Below are 23,866 nucleotides of genomic sequence, written 5' to 3' on the forward strand. Positions count from 1 at the left end.
TATATATATATATATATATATATATATATATAGATAAATATATAACAAGGAATAGCATTGACAGCAGCAATCGTCCCTACCACCAAGTTTATGGCCTGCCGAATATGGAAACTCAAAATTATCTTTGAGTTTCTAAGTAGTAAATACAACCTGAGAGCCCGTCTAATTTCCTATTAGGAAATTCGTATGTGTGATCATTCTGATAGCATGTGAAGGCAGCTATAGCAAAGCCACTAGAAGGCAAGCCTGCAACCTTTAGCCAAAAAACATAACGGCTAATGCTAACGGAAAGGAGACCAGAGGTTTCAGAGATTTTTTTGAATGGATGTTAATGGAGGTGAGGCTTCACTACACTGAATAAACAGCTTTTTAGAGGAAACAGCTTATCATTTAATGAATTGACAGCCTATCGGCTTATCTTTAACATGTTTTACACTAAAAAATACTTTTGGATTGAACAATTTTTAGAGTTTACCAAGAAAAAAAATACTGTTTTATAAGAGAAGTCACTGACTTTTTACGACAGGTGGGATTCAGCTTACGACACTTATTCCTTCCTATGGTATCCGTAAACGGTGTTTGAGTGTTGCACAACTCTGACTGAAATTCAGTGATGTCAAGGCTGTAGTGTGATTGGTTATTAAGGCACATGTGATCCAAGATAGCCGTTACGCTTTCTCCAATAGTAAGTAATACAGACCCTCTCATCTCCCTATAGTAAGACCATCTCTGGCTATAGTTCCTGAATGAATTGTTTCTAAAAAGGAACCAAACTATTTAATGACTCACACATAGAAGAGTCAATAGGGGTTATGCGCAACGGACTTCCATATTCTGTTAACCGGGTCTCGTTGCTTCCGGTTCAAGCGTTTTGCACATGCTTAGTTAAATATGAAGCAGTTTTACTCAAGACGCCTTCAAAGTAGATACCAATGATGATCATAACCAATGTCCATCACATATGCGGACTGATATCTAAAAGTTTTTTTAATCTTTATTCTTTTCACATTTAGATATAAAAATGTAATAAAACATCAACAATAAAACCAGCTAGCTAGTTTAACTGATTATTTTAAAAGTCCATAGATATCGCTATTATTTAATACGGCTCTTAACACGTTCTCCGACAAGCGCAAGCAATGAGACCTGTTTTCCGGGTTTGGTCAGGTGATGTTTGACATATACCCTATTGTCGCCACCTACTGGCGTAAAGATGTAACATGCAGTTATAGAACCCTAGTAAAATAACTGAATCATCTAAATCAGGGCTGTACAAACTCGGTCCTGGAGGGCCGGTGTCCTGCAGAGTTTAGCTCCAACTTGCCTCAACACACCTGACTGGAAGTTTCTATGCCTAGTAAGAGCTTGATTAGCTGGTTCAGGTGTGTTTAATTAGGGTTGGAGCTAAACTCTGCAGGACACCGGCCCTCCATGACCGAGTTTGGACAGCCCTGATCTAAATTAACCGATTTATTGTCAGGGTAGTCCCATATTTCATTTTTGACAAGAATAAAATTGAGGCTGTGAGCGATAGAAGCAGTGCATTCAATGGCTTGTACTGTTGTTCAACAACATTGTTCAGCTGACAAAACATTTTTTCCAAAAAAGTTTTAAAAGCTGTAATTTGTGAAAATGACAAGATCTAGTACCTTTATACAGTGAATGCCATTGTAAAGTACGTCTATCCCTCACAGCTTCATTTTCATCCATGTTAAATTCAATATGGCGTCTAACCTGATTAGGGTCTATTAAAATGAATCAGACTTTTATTAGAAGAGTGCATTGTGTCTCTTTAAGCTGTAAAGCCTGCAAACAACGTTATAATAAGTAGAAAGTAAAAAAGTAAAAACGTTAGTAGCTTCAATAGGCCTACTTTTAGCTTTAGTGTGGACACATTACATTCAGTTTATCTACCCTTCTCTCCTGCCTTTTTCTCAAAAACATGATGAGCAGACAGACACTGCATGAGTTACTGTGGAGTGTTTTGCTGAGGTGGCAAAGTTTCTGTGGAATTTAATGTGCCTCCGTCCACTGCAAAGAGAACAAGTTCAAGAGTTCAGTCTATTCCTTATACATTTTTATCACCCTGATTATACAAATTGAATTAACTTTATGGTGTTTCAGAGGTTTAAAAGTGGGAGGGTGACGTTTGAGGACATTGGGGAAAATATGGTATGCGAAGTGGGAATCAAATGGTGATTGCCTTAATTTGCTCAAATAAATCTCATGCTAAAAAGAGCTATGAAAGGGAGGTTTCAGGTGCTGTCAGTTGCCAGGATTGTCTATGAGGATGACATTCTTATGTGATGAAGACACATCTAAATGATAAAAGTCTTGAGTGACAGTAAATTACTGTATAAAACTGATCCTGATTATGTATAAAGCTTCCAGCATCAATTAGGAATATCTATTTGAAATGCATTAGATTTTGTACGTCGGATATGCGTTTGAATAATGGGGAACAGAAGACTAATGACTTCCTTCATACCAGTCTCACTCATAGATTAAATATATTTTGATCCGAAAATTAGATTAGTTTTCTCAAGAGAGTGGCAAGCTCTTTTGTAAGAGACCGATCTGGATCTAATGGAGTGCAGTCTCACAGGGAAGATTTATTATGGGCTAAACACTGTACAACAGCACTGTATACTTGAACTAGAACCTTATGAAGGAGCTTTTGACACAGGATGCGTTCTTGTGTTCACCTACAGTTAGAACTAAGTGCAGATGTCTCGAGCGTACCTTTTTAAAGGGCTGTTCATAGGATGTTTTCTTGTGTTCGTCTGCACTATTGTCAAATTGACTGTTGTATAGAAAGGAGGCATTTAGTTTAAAAAAGAGACCCTGTGTTCTATTCCGTACACTGTGTCTAGCTGAACTGAAGAACATCCGTTTTTTAACTTTACACAACTTTAACTTAAAAAAATGATTGTAGTGGCTTCCTTTACTCTGTAGCCACTTTGTGACACTACAAACCTGTCTGAGCAAAGCTGTATTTATTGTAACAAAAAATAAAGTGGAAACTTAAAGACAAACTGTGAGCAGTTAAAGCAGTGTAGGTCACAAAACTGTCTCCCTTCCCACTGCCAACTGCCACATCACATCATGTTCTTCTTCTTCGGTGTTTTACGGCAGCTGGCATCCATAACGCTGCACATATCCTGTTTAATATCCCTGTCTACTGGAAGTGCCAAAATGGATGTAATTCATTCCCTTTACCACAGGGGGAGTATAGGAATATAGTGACATAATGAAAACATTGAGTAACAACACTGTAAAAAATGATTGTGATTTTAACAGTAAAAGACTGTAAAAATGCTACAGTAAAAACCTGTTAACTGGTTAACAGTAAGTTTCCATACTATATTCGGTGAATAAATGTAATTACACTTAATGTAATTTTACAGTAAAATATTGTTAAAAATACGGTTTTTGGAAGTGAAAAAGAAAAAATAATTGTATAATTTATAGTGAAAAACCGTAAATTGACACTCCAATAATTCCCTGCATGACACTTCATATTTGATGTTTTTTTTGTTGAAATAACATGTTTCTTCTTAGTTTTTTGTTTTTTGAGCTTTGGTTCATCATGTGACTTTCTCATCACCACATGTTTGTGGTGGTTATCAGTACATTACAATGGTTCAAAACAGATATCAGTACTTCGATATGTTGGTTTATTAACATTACATCAGTTAATGAAATACGGTATTTTATTGTGAATTTAAGTTAAGTCTGTAAAACCTAAAATGTTGCTCTCCTGTTATTTGGTGCTCCAGCTGGTTTCAGAGGCAGGCTCAGGGAGGATGATTCTGATTCCCTCATCCACCAATCACCATCACCAACAGCCACCGCCATCTGCTTCACCTATCTCCTGCAGAGATTCATACACACGCTCACTAACTTAATGAGAGTAAACATCATCGCCTGCTAACTCATTAGCACAGAGAGACTAAGACGACGTGTGGAAACTGATAACAAACTCCCTTCATGGCAGGGGGTCAAGGTTTAGCTGGTTTAATGCGCAACCACTTCTTCTAAAGATGCTCATCGCATATTCATACATCTTTCTGTCCTGTAATACACACATGCTTAAATGTTCTTTTTTTAATAGCAAAAAGCAAACCCCATTTTATCAGGCATTATAGGAAAGATTAAATAAAAATGACATCAAAGCATTTCTGAAGACAGTTGGATCTCTTCAAAGTACATTTATAGAAAAACACATGCACCATGTTTTGATTTTGAAATGTGCAGTGCTCATGGTTTTTTTCAGTGAAGTCAGTGTCCTTTGGAAAATCTATTTGTAGTGGTCAGATATTATGGCAGGCTGCCATAAATAAATCAATGTATGGGAAACACTGCAGTATATAAATGTGTTATTTAGTCATATTTAAGTATTTAAGTTATGTGAATTGATTTCAAAATTCAGTACTATAAATAAAATAAAATAAAGAATAGGTAACAAGAAGTACAGCTACTTTCTATTTGAATGAGGAAAAACGAAATCTCTAAAACTACTGGCTAAACTTAATATACAAGTTTAGCCAAAAGTTCTAAATCTGTTACTTAATCATTTTACTTTTTCATACAAATAAGTGTAAAACTAAAATGTTCCATCCCTATTTTCCCATTCTATTTAGTCATGTCATTGTCTTTAGGTTGCAAATTGTTTTCAAAGTAGTATACAAATAAAATAGTACAATAATGAAATAAAATAAAAATACAGGTAACATTAACTAAATAATTTCTGCTTAATGGGAAAAAACTAAATCTCTAAAACTTCTGTTTTTATAATCCATTTTAAATAACTAATAAAATAAGGCAAACATGGTATCAAATTAGATTTCTTTACTAGAAATAATTATAAAACTTTACCATTCTCTATTTCGCCGCATTTAATGTAAACATTGAAAATTCTATTCAGTGACATTCAAGTCAAAGTTTAAGTTATGTGAATTGTTTTTAGTACATTATAAATAACTTTAGTATATAAAAAGAACAGTAACCCATTTATAAAAAAAATAAGGTTTACTACCATTGATGTCCTACAAACTAAGAAAAGGAACATTGTAAATGCTCCTCTAAAATAGTAAATGCAACAAAAATGCATGCATGTTTTAATGAATGAGCAGATATGGATGGAAAAATTCTGAAACAGATGTAGCACGTCATGCTACATGAATTGTACTCATAATCTCGTTCATGCTTCCTACGAGACATAATGCAAGAGATTATGGATAGACCACAAACTCACTGACACATGGGAGGTGTAAATGAAAGGGTATTATACTGCAGGGGGTCTCTGGTGATGATTTCAGGGGGTTATAGAGGCTAGATTTGGAGGCTAAAAACTGGATAGGTGGAAGATGAGAATCCGGTCTCTGAGGATGTTTAACTGCAGAATGATTCTCTAATGGCACCAGTGAGACAAGATGGAGGTTGGCTGGAAAAAAAGGCAATTAAAAAGTAAACACACATTTGTAGGCACACACACTCGCACTCCCTGATCTGATCCGACAAAATAAATAGTCTTAAACACATTCATCTTCAAAATAAAGTACAAAACACTGCAAACAATCAGAGGAATTCATCTCCTAGGACATGCGGTGGAAAGAAATGCAGACTCAAACACATTTTATCCACTGCGACGACATATCACAACGCTACAAAATAAATTATGTAGAAGACTCTCAATACAAACGACATAGAAAATCAATTGGTACCAGCAGCTATGTGCTTTAGCTGCAGGCTGATGAGAGAAGAGAGCAGGATGCAAACAAGCCAAAGAGCCCAGAGGCTGTCAGAAACAGAACACAATGGAAAGCCAAATAAAATTCACTCCATCTTGTTCCACATGAAAGATGCCTCCTAAAGCTAAAGAGAGAGATAGAGAGAGTGAGAGTGAGAGAAAGAGAGAGAGCGGCCCTCATTAACTGAAAAGGCCAGATACGCACTGGCCCAATCTTTCCTCAAGGAAAAGCCGTGGACTCTTAATAGACTCTCCAGCACTCAGGGATTAATGAAGATTGCAATCTAACACTTAAAAGGTTTTGCACTTAAACCATGACCCCTTCACTCTGCATCAGCCTGAGCTTTCTACAAATGTGTGTGTTACCTGAATAGGTTAGTTGTTTCAGGGACAGAAGCTGCAGTGTGCAATTTATGCGGCACTAAGGGAAACAAACAAACCCCCCCTCAAAAAAAACCTCTGCTGCCCCTTTCTTCCCCCAAACACTGTACAACAGCACTGTATACTTGAACTAGAACCTTATGAAGGAGCTTTTGACACAGGATGCGTTCTTGTGTTCACCTACAGTTAGAACTAAGTGCAGATGTCTCGAGCGTACCTTTTTAAAGGGCTGTTCATAGGATGTTTTCTTGTGTTCGTCTGCACTATTGTCAAATTGACTGTTGTATAGAAAGGAGGCATTTAGTTTAAAAAAGAGACCCTGTGTTCTATTCCGTACACTGTGTCTAGCTGAACTGAAGAACATCCGTTTTTTAACTTTACACAACTTTAACTTAAAAAAATGATTGTAGTGGCTTCCTTTACTCTGTAGCCACTTTGTGACACTACAAACCTGTCTGAGCAAAGCTGTATTTATTGTAACAAAAAATAAAGTGGAAACTTAAAGACAAACTGTGAGCAGTTAAAGCAGTGTAGGTCACAAAACTGTCTCCCTTCCCACTGCCAACTGCCACATCACATCATGTTCTTCTTCTTCGGTGTTTTACGGCAGCTGGCATCCATAACGCTGCACATATCCTGTTTAATATCCCTGTCTACTGGAAGTGCCAAAATGGATGTAATTCATTCCCTTTACCACAGGGGGAGTATAGGAATATAGTGACATAATGAAAACATTGAGTAACAACACTGTAAAAAATGATTGTGATTTTAACAGTAAAAGACTGTAAAAATGCTACAGTAAAAACCTGTTAACTGGTTAACAGTAAGTTTCCATACTATATTCGGTGAATAAATGTAATTACACTTAATGTAATTTTACAGTAAAATATTGTTAAAAATACGGTTTTTGGAAGTGAAAAAGAAAAAATAATTGTATAATTTATAGTGAAAAACCGTAAATTGACACTCCAATAATTCCCTGCATGACACTTCATATTTGATGTTTTTTTTGTTGAAATAACATGTTTCTTCTTAGTTTTTTGTTTTTTGAGCTTTGGTTCATCATGTGACTTTCTCATCACCACATGTTTGTGGTGGTTATCAGTGCATTACAATGGTTCAAAACAGATATCAGTACTTCGATATGTTGGTTTATTAACATTACATCAGTTAATGAAATACGGTATTTTATTGTGAATTTAAGTTAAGTCTGTAAAACCTAAAATGTTGCTCTCCTGTTATTTGGTGCTCCAGCTGGTTTCAGAGGCAGGCTCAGGGAGGATGATTCTGATTCCCTCATCCACCAATCACCATCACCAACAGCCACCGCCATCTGCTTCACCTATCTCCTGCAGAGATTCATACACACGCTCACTAACTTAATGAGAGTAAACATCATCGCCTGCTAACTCATTAGCACAGAGAGACTAAGACGACGTGTGGAAACTGATAACAAACTCCCTTCATGGCAGGGGGTCAAGGTTTAGCTGGTTTAATGCGCAACCACTTCTTCTAAAGATGCTCATCGCATATTCATACATCTTTCTGTCCTGTAATACACACATGCTTAAATGTTCTTTTTTTAATAGCAAAAAGCAAACCCCATTTTATCAGGCATTATAGGAAAGATTAAATAAAAATGACATCAAAGCATTTCTGAAGACAGTTGGATCTCTTCAAAGTACATTTATAGAAAAACACATGCACCATGTTTTGATTTTGAAATGTGCAGTGCTCATGGTTTTTTTCAGTGAAGTCAGTGTCCTTTGGAAAATCTATTTGTAGTGGTCAGATATTATGGCAGGCTGCCATAAATAAATCAATGTATGGGAAACACTGCAGTATATAAATGTGTTATTTAGTCATATTTAAGTATTTAAGTTATGTGAATTGATTTCAAAATTCAGTACTATAAATAAAATAAAATAAAGAATAGGTAACAAGAAGTACAGCTACTTTCTATTTGAATGAGGAAAAACGAAATCTCTAAAACTACTGGCTAAACTTAATATACAAGTTTAGCCAAAAGTTCTAAATCTGTTACTTAATCATTTTACTTTTTCATACAAATAAGTGTAAAACTAAAATGTTCCATCCCTATTTCCCCATTCTATTTAGTCATGTCATTGTCTTTAGGTTGCGAATTGTTTTCAAAGTAGTATACAAATAAAATAATACAATAATGAAATAAAATAAAAATACAGGTAACATGAACTAAATAATTTCTGCTTAATGGGAAAAAACTAAATCTCTAAAACTTCTGTTTTTATAATCCATTTTAAATAACTAATAAAATAAGGCAAACATGGTATCAAATTAGATTTCTTTACTAGAAATAATTATAAAACTTTACCATTCTCTATTTTCGCCGCATTTAATGTAAACATTGAAAATTCTATTCAGTGACATTCAAGTCAAAGTTTAAGTTATGTGCATTGTTTTTAGTACATTATAAATAACTTTAGTATATAAAAAGAACAGTAACCCATTTATAAAAAAAATAAGGTTTACTACCATTGATGTCCTACAAACTAAGAAAAGGAACATTGTAAATGCTCCTCTAAAATAGTAAATGCAACAAAAATGCATGCATGTTTTAATGAATGAGCAGATATGGATGGAAAAATTCTGAAACAGATGTAGCACGTCATGCTACATGAATTGTACTCATAATCTCGTTCATGCTTCCTACGAGACATAATGCAAGAGATTATGGATAGACCACAAACTCACTGACACATGGGAGGTGTAAATGAAAGGGTATTATACTGCAGGGGGTCTCTGGTGATGATTTCAGGGGGTTATAGAGGCTAGATTTGGAGGCTAAAAACTGGATAGGTGGAAGATGAGAATCCGGTCTCTGAGGATGTTTAACTGCAGAATGATTCTCTAATGGCACCAGTGAGACAAGATGGAGGTTGGCTGGAAAAAAAGGCAATTAAAAAGTAAACACACATTTGTAGGCACACACACTCGCACTCCCTGATCTGATCCGACAAAATAAATAGTCTTAAACACATTCATCTTCAAAATAAAGTACAAAACACTGCAAACAATCAGAGGAATTCATCTCCTAGGACATGCGGTGGAAAGAAATGCAGACTCAAACACATTTTATCCACTGCGACGACATATCACAACGCTACAAAATAAATTATGTAGAAGACTCTCAATACAAACGACATAGAAAATCAATTGGTACCAGCAGCTATGTGCTTTAGCTGCAGGCTGATGAGAGAAGAGAGCAGGATGCAAACAAGCCAAAGAGCCCAGAGGCTGTCTGAAACACAACACAATGGAAAGCCAAGTAAAATTCACTCCATCTTGTTCCACATGAAAGATGCCTCCTAAAGCTAAAGAGAGAGATAGAGAGAGTGAGAGTGAGAGAAAGAGAGAGAGCGGCCCTCATTAACTGAAAAGGCCAGATACGCACTGGCCCAATCTTTCCTCAAGGAAAAGCCGTGGACTCTTAGTAGACTCTCCAGCACTCAGGGATTAATGAAGATTGCAATCTAACACTTAAAAGGTTTTGCACTTAAACCATGACCCCTTCACTCTGCATCAGCCTGAGCTTTCTACAAATGTGTGTGTTACCTGAATAGGTTAGTTGTTTCAGGGACAGAAGCTGCAGTGTGCAATTTATGCGGCACTAAGGGAAACAAACAAACCCCCCCTCAAAAAAAACCTCTGCTGCCCCTTTCTTCCCCCGTCTGCCATTGCCTAAATTAAAGCAGGTAGTTCTGTCCCAAACTCATGCAATATCAAAGAAGAAATCAACCTATTAATATCTCTGTATATAAGGCTGGGATAAGATGAATGGATGGATGAATGAATGAATAAGTAAAATTTTGACCATTAATATTTTTAATATGACCTTTCTTGTCATCTAAACATAATAGAAATCAGTAATTTAACTAACAAATAGTTCTTATCACAAGAAAGCTAAGGCATAGTAATTAGTAATTAGCTAATTAACTAGTAATTAGTAGCAAAATCGTACCAATAAATGACTAGTTGTATTGGCAAGACTGGTAACACTCACAAACAAATACATACATATATATGTTTGTTGTCATTGTAACAAAATTTTGTAATTTATTCTTAGTTTTCTCACTAGAAAGCTAAGGTTTACAGAGAACACACCACTGCAGGAAAATGTTTAAGAACTGGCAAGCAAGCAAGCAAATAAATAAATAGCTAACCACTAATATTGTCTAATATAAAGTTTATTGTCATCCCACAATAAATAGTTGGTCATTTAAATAATACAAATAACAAACAAACAAACAAACCTTATTCGCTCACAAGAAAGCTAATCTAGTTACAATAAATTACTATTGATATTGGCAAGGCTGTAAACATAAGTTTAGGTAATATTTTAAGAAGCTGCAAACAAACAAATAAATAAATAGTTGACTAATAATGTGATGTTTCTTGCCATCTGAGTTTAATTTGATCATGGTCCTTGAATCATGGTCCTTCAGGATGGCTGGAAATACAAATATAGCACATGCAAAGGGTCACTGTCTGCAACTTTGTTTACGTCATAAATCACAAGAAAAGTAGGATCTTGATTGGCCGTTATAGCCCTAGCACATCGATGGGAAAATAATACTGTGTGTCTTGAATTTTTAGCAGTAACCAAATGGAATGATTATTTAAAACAACAAAACAGCACATCATTAGCATAAATGTCATGATTTCCTGGAGATGACCAGCAACAAATTTAAACAAGACAAAAATAGGGAGAGATCAACTTAATGCAGAACTGGAACGTAAGACAAAGAGAGAGGCGAAGGAAAGAATGGGAGATTAGAAGCAATCGAAAGAGTGATGCTATGTGTCTAGTGCAGGCAAAAACTCACTCCTTCTCCAGATGTTGTATGTGATGTTGTATGACTTTGAATGAATGTACACTCATGTGATTTATGTAGTCAAGCCCTAATATAAATCTCGGTACCCTGCCAGCACTCATACATGCTGTTGATTGGATATTATAATTAGACGAACTGAAACACAACCTATGTCAGGAGTTCATCAGTGTCAGTGTCTATATGGAATGTCATAATTCAAAACTGAAGACAAACAGAAGCAAGCAGCATTGCCTTCTGTTCCACCAATTCACACTAAATTAGCCATGCATTAACATAGGGACTCCATTGGCCACAGACAAAGTTGATGAACCTGTTAGTACACATAATCTTGAGCCTTTAACAGCCAATAAATAAATATATAAATAAAAATACTTGTTAGAACATTGAACATATAATACACTGAAAACATAAAAGGGAAATGAACAAAATGTTCTAACTGCATCATTAATTGTAAAAGCAAATGCAAGTTTATCTTTTTAATTCTAATTATCAGCATAACTGCACAACTACAAGCAGTCATAATAATAAACCTGATAGGATCATTTTAAACAAAAAAGCATGCCTGTTTTCAGACCTTGCCACATTTACATTATCCTAGATAGCAACTATTGGTGTTGGTGATAACATTAGTACAATTATTATATAAAAGCCACAGCGAATCAGTTCGTGGATTTGGAATCATATCATGATGTAGAATCATATTCTTATAATTTTTTCAGAATAAAGACCATTTGCTTAAACTAAACTGCAGAAATGGCTCATTCTGAATGTCTGTAACCTTCTGACATCAGTTAGATAAATATGTGAAAACATGATCCCACAAATGTACACATTAATGAAGCTTGCTGTGTGGTCAAAACCTGGCTCACCTAATCAGACTTAGAAATAAAAGTATGACAGATACTTTAACTTCTGAACACCAGAAGGACTAACATAAAAGTTTAAAAAGTAAGGATGTTTATCAAAAGTAAACAGAACAATATGCTGTTCCTGGCTGTATATGTAGCACCTGCAACTCTGCGCTTTCTTCTGGAAGATGCCAAGGGAGTGTTTAGATTAAAATCCTAAAGGCAGAGCAAGGTAAAGGGAGCAAAAAAATGGCCATTTAAATTTAACCCCTTGAGGCTTACTGTCACGTAACACTCAGGAAGGAGTGAGGAGACGCAGGAGAATTCTTTCTTCAAATACGGAATTTAATTATCAATCGCAAACGTAGAAACTAAGAAAACATTTAAACACACGGGGAACTTCAAAAACACATGGATTGACATTTAACAGCAGACAAAAGAACTAGCATTGGGAACACCATTTAAACACATGACTTAATGAGGGGAAGACGAGGAACACCTGGAACTAATGACACAATGAACATTGAAAACACCTGGGAACAATACAAACTAAACGGGGACAGGAACTTGGACCGGAACATACACGTGACACTTACTGTCACACCAGTGTGATTTGAATGTTCAGTGAGTCATGTGATCAACAACTAAATTCAAATCTGCTTTGTGCTTGTTATAGCCTATATCACAACTGTTTAGTGTTTACAACCACATAACGTTCATTTTAGGTTTCATACATTTAAATACTAGCAAAAAATAAATTTATAGTTTGTAAAATATACACGGTCTATGAACACATACACTAGCTATGATTGCCTTAAAAAACTAATGGTGGGGAACATTTTTGATGCAAACACACATTTATGCCGAGTTCACACTGCATGATTTTCAAAATCATCGGATCATTGTTGTTTTCACACTGCATGACTATCTGGGGTAGCATTCAGTTGCTGCTGTGTTCACATTGCATGATCGAGCGGCGACAGGAGGTTACACACTGCATGACTTTACAATAGGAAGAATCGCCGACAGCTCTGTCTGGTCCGCAAACTACGTTTCACAACCAAGCGCACGTGAGAAGTGATAAGGAAATTATGCAAGATCACGCTGATATTGTGGTCTATAAGACCTCCCCGAACAAACAATAACAAAGATGACTTCGTTGTTAACAACGTACTTCTGCTGGGAAAAATTTATATACACAAATCTAAGTAGGCTACTTGAAAGTGAAACCAAAGTTTTGTGCATTTTATAATGAGCTTGTTTCTTAAACAAAAGCCCTCAAAGTGAGGAAAAAGAAAAATGCAATAAATATTTTGTCCTTTAAAGAAGAATATGATTTACAGGAAAAACCCGGCCCCCTTTTTATGTTTAATTTATTTATTTTTATTTTATATATTTATATATATATATATATTTCTTCATGCACCTGTTCTGTAGCTATATTCTAATTTCTAATGAAAGAATGTACCGATATTGCCATGTTGCTTTTACATGGCTAATTGCTTAATAATAATAAAAAAGGTCCTCCCCAAACGTCCCGCTGCCCTGTATCTTGCTCTCTCATTGGCTGTAGGTCATCGCCGATGTATGTTTCAGTCAGAACTCATTTCACACAGCAGGATTTTGAATCGTTGACAGCTCCAGATATTTAGCATGCCAAATATTTCACGGGCGTCGGCGATGCATCGGCGATTCTCTCAGATCGCGTCTTTGATAATTCACACTGCTTGATTGTTACTCGCATGAACGAGCACTGATTTGCCTCTGATTTCGGGCATTTGTCTAGAAAACCTGTCGGCAAGTGAAAATCAGGGCTATCAGGGTGAATTATCAAAGACGCGATCTAAGGGAATCGCCAACGCGTCGCTGACGCCCGTAAAATATTTGACATGCTAAATATCTGGAGCTGTTGGTGATTCACAATCACGCTGTGTGAAATTAATTCAGACTCAAAAACACATTGGCGATGACCTACAGCCAATGAGAGACCAAGATACAGGGCAGCGGGAAGTTCGGGGAGGAGTTATATGAAACATAGTTTGCAGACCAGTGTTGCCAAATCCGTGATTGCCGCCGGTTGTTTTTTATGTCAGCAGGTTGACCCTGTACCAGACAGAGCTGTCGGCGATTCTTCCTATTGTAAAGTCATGCAGTGTGTAACCTCCTGTCGTCGTTTCATCGTGCAGTGTGAACACAGCAACAACTGAATGCTACCCCAGATAGTCTTTCAGTGTGAAACCAACAGTGATGCGATGTCTTTGAAAATTGTGCAGTGTGAACTCGGCATTAGGTGGACCTCAGAAGAAAAAAACATGTTCCCTTTAAATGAAAGGTGAATCCCAGGCAAGCTAACATGGTCGGCATCCAGGCCATAATAACTGCTTTCTCATTTTACTAATATACTGTATATTTTTATCCATTTAGGTCCACAAAGCCACAAACTTTTAAAAAATTGTAGGATTGTGAAGAATTTAAAAGTTGCCTCTCATACATTTTGAGATGTTTTGTGAAGGGAAACACACTTAATCTAACAATCATCTAAGTTTTTTTTCTAAAGAACATTCATTGAAATGTTGCTGATGCCAGAAGCAATCGATTTGATATGTGGAAGAATATGAGTATCTTATAGAGAGAGCCTTTCTATATCTTCCTTTCACTCCACAATCGTTTTCACCCAAGTGAAATTAGATAATATATCTACCTTTCATCCTTGTTTAACCATAGGAGTTCATTCTTAGTTTCTCGGGGCTTTGACCATAATAATTTATTCCACTGCTGGGAATTCATTTTAAAACTGAGATTTCAGGTAATTGGTGCATGTAGAAATGCATCCGTACAGCGTGATGATGGTGCTACAGTGTGGATGTCTAGTGGTTGTTGATCCTCACATGGGGCACTGAGTGACTTTATATTCTGACTTTCATTATTACAGAGTTTCTCTGACAGCCCCCTTACCAGAAAATGATTACCAGTAATGAGCTCAGTCCCTGTAAATGTAATTGTGAATGAAATATTGCCATTATACTCCACGTTTTTTTTATGAAGCATTTCAAGATACGTTTGAAGAATTGCAGGCAAATAAATCATGCATGAACAGGGTTATTCCTGTTATGCAGTACCTTTTGAACTCTCTAATTAAAAAAAAAATGAATATGCATGTGTTGTGCTTGAAGGAAGTTTTTCTATAAAGGGTATATAAAGGACCATCAGAATGATGATCCCGGTCAACCTCAGATGCTCAGATAAACTCTATTAAATATTTAAAATTATTATTTACAGAGATGGAAGTAAAATAACAAGATGGAAATAAAGAGCTACTATGAGTAAAGTATATGATAATAACATATTTCTGTATTTTTATCTTAAGACAAAAAATGGCAACATCAACTTCATAATCATGTAATATTGTAAAAAAAAAAGAAGTAACAATTTAATCTATAAAAAAATCCAAAATAATTTATCAAATACACAAGCATGTATGATGGGGATATATGAAAATGTACTGTATATTAGAAATGACCCTATGATGACTTGTGGGTCTTGCTGCTAAAAGTAATAATGTGTCCTCAAACGTGCATTTTATAAGATTCATAATGCTAGTTCTTCAGTGATTCACTGATAATAAACTGAGCATTTTCCCTCTTTCATGAATGAAATGAGTGGAAATTCGAGACTTAAAACATTCAGCAGTTAAGATTTAAGCTGCTTATCCAACCCAATGTCATGGGAAAATTGGAAAAATTTTACGAGGTGCCAATTTCGTATAAATTATTTTGCTGTGAATCATATGAAAACGTTTGATTTTTAGAAAAATTAAGGTCCTCCCATAAACATAACCATCACTGGGGTGCAAGTAGATCGTACAAAAACATTAGAATGAGAGTATGCAAATTCATACTAAGAAGCCACTTTGCCAAAACATAAAATAGTTACGAAAAGCCATTGTGTTGGATTATCAGGAAATACAAAACCTGGACTATGCGCTCAAGTTTGTGCAGACTCCCATCTTCTCCAGATGGTCACTGCAAGACTCACAGATGTCCAACCTAGAGGGCTCCCATTCTGGATTCCACAGGATCCAAACGAGTAGTGCGGCTATATCTGTGATGACTGTATGGTTCTAATCTTCACGAGTTCACACTTACTTATAATGAACCGAGTAAAGTTTATGTACGTGAAGGGTTGTGAGCTGTGTTTTTTAACATGACGAAAAATCCGCCGCAGTCGATTTGGCGATCTGCGGATACAGGTGAAATTGGTGACAGAAGGGAAAAAAGGTCTATATCCGCACCCTGGCCGTGTTAATTATCTGTGCGCGCTCCTCCCGAAACTTGTTAATAAAACATCACAAAGAGAGAAAGAGTGTAACTGTTTAGGCTAGTAATGATCAAGCACGGTCAAAATTGGAATTCACAGTTTACAGAGAATGAGAGTGCTTTGAAACCTAATGTGGGTGGCAAATCTTTTGACAAAAAACCTTGGAAGCATTTCAAGACACCGTGGGGTATTTTGAAAATTATTTTTAAAAAGTAATCTGGTAAGTAGTGATATGTTAGAGAATGTCTTTCATATATTCAAGCTCTGTGGGCTACTTATCTCCCTCACACATGTTATATCCAAACTGGCGCTTCTGAGCAAAGCTGTCATGCAATCCTAAAGGAAGGGTTTGCTGGCTTTTCAAAGTGTCACAAATGTTTGCTCTTCCCAGAAGGATCCTTTGGGTAGAGAGAGCATACGTTCCTGAAGCTCTGTAATGAGTGGCAGCTTAATGGATGTTCACATGAGCTTCCACTAGAGCCTCCCTTCTCATATAGCTGTAGCGCACTGAAAACTCAAGCACATTGGAATTAGCATGATGACATATGTTCACAAAAACGCCATTATGACCTTCGTGAATAATACCTCGTGCTCCCCAGATGCACACTCACATCCATGAAAACCAAGCTTAAACCCTTCAGTTTATTGGCTAATAACAAACCTCTGTTTTGTTTCTGGCAGTCGAAATTAGAATCAGTTAGTCATGTGGTTTAAAAATAGACGTTTTCATAGGGGAGAGCCCAGACGTGATTATTCTGAATTACAGAGCTTTCTTCCAGCTCCCATATGGCTCAGCATATGGGCATCTCTCTTACAACAGATCCCCTGAGTTGATATTGCCTGTTGGCACCGATCAGTGACCGGGTTCCACAAGTCATAACCCTCACCATTACAACAGACACAGCAAAGCTGTTTACAGGTCAGCCAGAAGGTCGGTCATGTAAAGAGCATGCATACAAAAGTCTTGCCTAACACATTCTTGCCACATTTCTTTTGACGGCATGAAACGCAAAGTTGTTTAATTAATAGGCAATCAGCGCCTGAGGCATAAAGATGAATTACAAATAAAGTAGCATGCATAGAAGTAGTAGAAATATGCAGCTGTTTGGTAAAAAAAAAATATTTTAAAAAATTATTGATATACCAACACGTTCTCACTCCAAACTCGTCATGCTAGGTTAGGACTCCCTAGCAACACTTTTTAATGCATTGGGCATAATAATTTGGGTTAAAAAGTTAAAGGCAATTTTTTAAATGTTAAAAGCAATTTTTGAATGTGTTTGTGATTTAAGTTTTATGGTAGATGGAGATGGTGATTGTGTCGAAAGACTTGGAATATTTGTAGTTTTTGAATAAATTTTGACTGTAGGTGCATGTGTAATCATGTGTTTTATATTGACAAATGGTTAGATTTAATGGTAGGTTCTGGGTTAGGTGCTTATGTAAAATAAATAGTTATTATGGCTGTTTAAATTAAAAAACCATAACCCAAAAATATATGTCATAATGATTTTTTGACAATACATTTCCCATGCCCTTCTGTGTACTGATGCCAACGTTTTCTCATTAAAATGGGGTTTCCTGCATGTTGAAAGATTTTGCTAAAGGGTAGTGGGGTTAAAAGGTGACGCCAATGGGTCCTGAGCATCCATATGTGAAGAGAATGTGTTGGATATTCCTGTGATTTACATAAATAGTAACTTATATTTGGATATGTGTACAAAAAAAGAGTAATTAAAACCATTGCTTTAGCTGATTCTCTAAAAATTATTCTAGGCTTAAATCAATATGGGAACACTTTCACTTTGTACAAGTGACTAATCTAATGAAGTGCATGATAAAACAAGTGTCTGATTTTTTCATTAAGCCAAGAACAGAAATCTCCAAGGTTTTATTTAAAAGTTTTGCTAAGTTTGTGTTATTAAACGAAGATGATCAGCTTTGAATGAGTCATATTGGATTTCAAAACTTCTGGAATTGGAACTGTGATCTTCATTGTTTTATTAAAAGACCTCAGTTTCAAGCTTTGTTCTAGAAAATAGGCTGCATCTGAAAAGAGTGTGCAATCATTTATTTCAAATATTTCACCCATGGTACGCCGAGGTCACTATATAAAAAGATAGTTCAGCCATTGAAAATTCTATCATCATTTACCCACTCACAAGTCATTTAAAACCTGTATGAATTTATTTCGTCTGTGTAACAAAAAAGGAACAACATTGGACCTTGCTTAAAACACCTTGGTTTAGCATTGCCAGGGTTCTCAAGAGATTCTCATTGAGATATAAATGAAATGCTAGCTCTTGGCAGAGATTAAATCTGTTGCTTGGTAGATACATCAGCCTCCAGGACCTGGAACAAACCTTTCTCAAGCGTATATCATTTCCTCAAGAATACGTGTGCATGGGACCCTGAAAATGAAGGTATTACTTCCTTCCCAGTAAGTGTATTATGTGCCTTGGTGCAAGAAAAGTAACTCAGAACCATACTGAAAGCTCTCTTAAATCAAGACATCTTAATTTCTCTCCAACACAAGCTTTGAAACTCTGAAAAGATCTAAGCAGAAACTGGATTCCATATTGCTTAGGTAAATTGCCTTATTACATGTGTGGAAGATGTACCCTCTTCTGATGATCTCAATCGATAATATACACACATTCATATTCTTCACATTAGGTACAAATTGTTTACAAGAATATTGAAGAAGAAAGAAAAGTTATTGTTAGTTTTACTTACATTTTTATTTATTATTCTTTGACTGTTGTATTCAAAATGTCTCAATAAGTTTTAGAGCCAGAGGTAAACTTGCAGTTAAAGATAATAGATGCTCGTCCTCATTACAAAAACAAAAAACAAACAAAAAAAAAACATTATGGATTTCCTGCACAAGGTACTTTATTTATTTTTATTAGCAAAAATAAAGTTTTGCTTAAATTAAAGACATTTTTCAAAAACACATAGTAATACTAAATAAAGTATCTAAGTGCTGCACAACACTAGCATTGCTCCAGGCCTTCAATATCTTATAATATTTTTCACAGACTACAGAGAGCATTAGATGAGTAAACAGCAGTGTGGCCAAAGACACTGTATGCAGCATTCGTCAATACAAAAATGTGTTTGTTTGGCCTTTTAAGTACAACTTCAGAGGTCATATCAGCAAACGTGCACAACAAACACAAAAGTTTTCTTCCACGTTGCATAGATTGTGCCTTCAAACTCACACATCAAAGAACATGAAACTCTTAATGTAATGATTTAACATTAATGTAACATACAACTCACCACAATATACAGATTTCTCTTGCTTTTATTAAAAAGAAAAGCCATCTGATAATCCAAATTTCACCGTACATTGTATGTATTACACACATTTGCACACACTCAAATTTTGTGAGTAATTGTTGAGTATCATATTTGATAAATCAGACTTAGATGGCTCATATTGTATGATATAGGAGAATATGGAGCTCTTTTTTCATTCAGGGACCCCTCATTTCTCCCTTAGATCAGTTCGTTTAGGCATATACAGAACACAAGAAGCACGCATGGATCCACACCAAAACAATCAGTCGGAAATTGCCTGAACGAGGTGGTACAGTCCTGATTAAGAACTCTAGAGTGGTTTGATTGTAGTAAGAAAACAATTTGTCCAGATGAACTGATAACCCCATTGGAATTCGTTGGTTCCCCTAAAGGAACTCGAGCTGCGTCGGAGAATGCTTTGGGAACGCCTTTCAGCGTGACCGGCTCTGAATCACATGTATAATTAATCCAATGGAAGGGTGAGACGTCATAGGCGGGTGACGTAGCGACCAGGAAGCTATAAAAGCAAGTGAGGTGGAACCGGCGTCAGCTTTCTGTCATTCAGCAAGCGCTCTGTGTGTGTGTCAGTCGCATTTTATGTTCTGTGAGTCTTATTTACTGTTGTCTGTCAAAGTAAGCAGGATTCGCCCCCTCAGTCACCCCAGTAAGAGGAGCTGCTGCAGGTGGTTACTTGTGCGGTAGCTCAGTTAAACATCGATTGGCCCGCAGAGAAACAGGCTGAACCGCAGAAAAGTAAATTAGATGAGCGGTTTCTGCGAACTAAGCCGCCACCTCCAGGTCATGGGCGAAACCATTCTCGGCCCGCTTATTCATCCCCGCCTCTGATTATTATGGCAATGTGGCAGGGTTGGGTGAACGCGGTTATAGATCGATGCCCCGGGTAGAACAGATGCTCGCAAGCTATGTGTTTCCCGACGTGGCATAGTCTTTAAAGGCTCCGGTCTTGCCCTCTAAGCCGCTACAAACCACTTCAGCGCTGGTGGTGCACAGCAGCATGTCAGGCTGGTGCGTGTCTGCACACAATGGCTGTGTTGCAGGCATACCAAGCCGACTTGCTTAAAGAGCTAGATGAAGGTGAAGAAGTTAAAGCAGATGATATTTCAGAACTGAGGAGAACCGCTGATTTATCTCTCCGCGCCACTCCATGGCAGCTCTGGTGGCAGCGGTCTTCCTCATGGACGCCCGGCTTGCGCCTTCTGGTCTGTTCGGACAGATACGTAAACAGGCGGCGGCATTCCAGCGGTTTCTCCCTCGCAGTTTACTAGCTCTGGGGGCTGCTGGGCGGGAGCAGCCCCGGCCGTGTACCAGCTCCTCATGCAGGGAGGTTCAAAAGTTGAGTGTCGCCTCACGTACTCCCACGCAACGGGACCGTGGTCGGCGGCGCTCTAAGCTGGGGGCTTCTAAGGCGTGGCCCGATCTGAGGGTCGTGCTCCAGTCGAGGAAGCCCTCGACAAAGCGGTCCTGACAATCATGGCCCAGGACTGCTGAGGGCGGCCCCTACTGGGGAAGAGCGAGGTGCATCGCATTACACGGTGTCCGTCTCTCCTCAGAGCCCTCAGGAGATCAGTCTGCTAACCCTGCCAGAGTTCCAGGGCGCAGCAGTCTCCAGCGAGCACACATCTCAGTGTCTTCCGCCCAGAAACGTAGCGGAGCTGAGATGCTCGCCACCCCCTCTGGGGTCTCTAGAGCAGTTAGTTCGATCATCTCCTGCCGGTCGTCCGCTTCAGGGCACCGAGCTAGCAGCTCCAAGTATATCAGAGACCAGTCTCGAGAGACTGGTTCCCTTAGTAGACTATTTAGCAGCGTGGAAACTACTGCCAAATGTGTCTCATTGGGTCCTGCAGACTGTAGAAAAAGGCGCTCCGCCGCCACCATTCAACAGGGTCTTTCCCACATTGGTGGGCCCTGAGCAGGCTCTGATTTTGGAACAGGAAGTAAACACCCTCTTGAGGAAGGAGGCCATCGAGGTGGTCCCTCCTCACAACAGAGAGTCCGGGTTCTACAGCCGGTACTTCATCGCTCCAAAGAAGGATGGAGGGTTGTGTCCCATTTTAGATCTGCGTCACTTAAACCGCTCAGTCATGCGACTGAAGTTCAAGATGCTCACTATCAAGCAGGTCGTGTCTCAGATCAGATCCGAGGACTGGTTTGTCACGATAGATCTAAAAGATGCTTACTTCCATGTCTCCATTCTTCCCACTCACAGGAAGTTCCCGAGGTTTACTTTCATGGGCGAAGCTTAACAATATCAAGTTCTTCCTTTCAGTCTAGCACTCTCACGCCGCACTTTCACAAAGTGTGTGGATGCTGCTCTAGCTCCACTGCAACTACAGAGCATCCGCATACTGAATTATATCGATGATTGGTTGATTCTAGCTCAATCAGAGAAGACGGTGGTTTGACATCGAGATGCCACCCTGTCCGCGGTCTGTGGAGCGGTCGCCATCTCATGTGGCACATCAACTCCCTGGAGATGATGGCCGTGTTTCAAGCTTTGAAGCACTTCCTCCCGGACCTGAGAGATCGTCATGTGCTGGTGCGCACCGACAACACAGCGGTGGTCTCTTATATCAACCACCAGGGAGATCTGCATTCGTGCCCCTTGTACAAGCTGGCGCACCAGATCCTTGTGTAGTCCCAGGGAAAAAATCCTTTCATTGAGAGCAGTACATATTCCTGGGCATCTGAATATGGGAGCAGACATCCTGTCGAGGCAGGGGCCGAGGCCCGTGGAATGGAGGCTTCACCCCGAGGTGGTGAAGCAGATATAGAGAATGTTTGGCCAGGCTCAGGTGGACCTGTTTGTGACTCAGATGACATCACACTGTCCCCTCTGGTTCTCTCTGACTCATCCGGCTCCACTGGGGCTGGATGCTATGGTACAGACTTGGCCGAGGCTTCGTCTGTACACCTTTCCCCCGATTGCTCTGCTCCCGGGAGTTCTGGAGAGAATGCGCCGGGACGGGGTCTGTCTACTGCTAGTAGCCCCGTTCTGGCCAGTCCGAGTATGGTTCTGATCACTATCTCACGATTAAGGCTGCCCTCCTTCTGGTGATAACTTCTGGGGATCTTCAGGCCCTCTCAGTGGCACCTTCGTATCTTGACTTTGCGCCCGGCATGGCCAAAGTATTCCTCTACCCTCGTGCGGAGTATATCCCTAAGGTTCCCTCTCTTACACCACAGCCTATTGTGCTACAGGCCTTCTGTCCTCCTCCCTTCAGGGAGCCTGACCAGCAGAAGCTTAACTGCATGTGTCCAGTGCGAGTAATAGTTGTTGCCATTACTACTGCCTACAAGTCCTCTGATCTCCCCTCACCTCTGGGGGTCAAGGCTCACTCGACCCGAAGCCTAAGCCTAAGCCTTCTTGGCAGGTGTGTCCATGCAGGACATCTGCAACGCAGCGGGATAGTCCATGCCCCTCACGTTTGTCAGGTTCTATGGCCTAGATATGCAAGCCACTCCTGGCTCTTCTGTTCTCTCGCCCTAGCTTCCACAACTGGGCAGGGGTTTGCAAGTCTGGCAGCGTGGGCATTCTCATTCCCATAGCGTTCGATGCAGCTTGAGTTCCTGAAGGGCAACGTCTCCAGGTTACGCATGTAACCATGGTTCCCCGAAGGGAACGAGATGCTGCGTCTCGGGGCCATACTTCCGGCATCCCTGTCAGTGCTTGCTTCATTTCTAGAAGCTGATGCCGGTTCCACCTCACGTGCTTTTATAGCTTCCTGGTCGCTATGTCACCCGCCAATGACATCTTGCCCGTCCATTGGACTGATTACATATGTGATTCAGAGCCGGTCACGCTGAAAGGTGTTCCCAAAGCGTTCTCCGACGCAGCGTCTCGTTCCCTTCGGGGAACCATGGTTACATACGTAACCTGGAGACGTTTTCTGCATGAATTGGTCATAAAACCAAAAATGCAACATAAAATCACAAAAGTAATACATTTTAGAGTAATTGTGCTCTGCAATCCAAATTTTAAGAATCAATATGATTGCCTTTATTCAGTGATCTTCATCCTCAGCAGCAGGTTTTACAGCAGTGAATCAAACACTCATTGGCTCTCACCTGCTTTTTCACAAACTGCGGTATGCCATGTTTCATGTGTTTGAATGCCTTCATGGAGTGGATCGGGAAAATAAAATTAGCAGTGAACAACTTCAGTACTGTATACTGCACTACAACTGCAACACATTGTCATTTGGATTACTTTTGGTACCGTTTGCTACATTTTTGCAATAAATTATTGAGGTTGCACTTGTCTGTCTGTCATGTTTTTCTTTATACTGTACATATTTTTAAGAAATCATTATGTCTGGTTTAGAGACAAGTAATAGCAACTCAAAATATATTTTTAATGCTATATTGTT

The sequence above is a fragment of the Sinocyclocheilus grahami genome, unplaced genomic scaffold (genome assembly GCF_001515645.1).
Source record: "Sinocyclocheilus grahami isolate Dianchi unplaced genomic scaffold, SAMN03320097.WGS_v1.1 scaffold848.1, whole genome shotgun sequence".
NCBI lineage: Eukaryota > Metazoa > Chordata > Actinopteri > Cypriniformes > Cyprinidae > Sinocyclocheilus > Sinocyclocheilus grahami.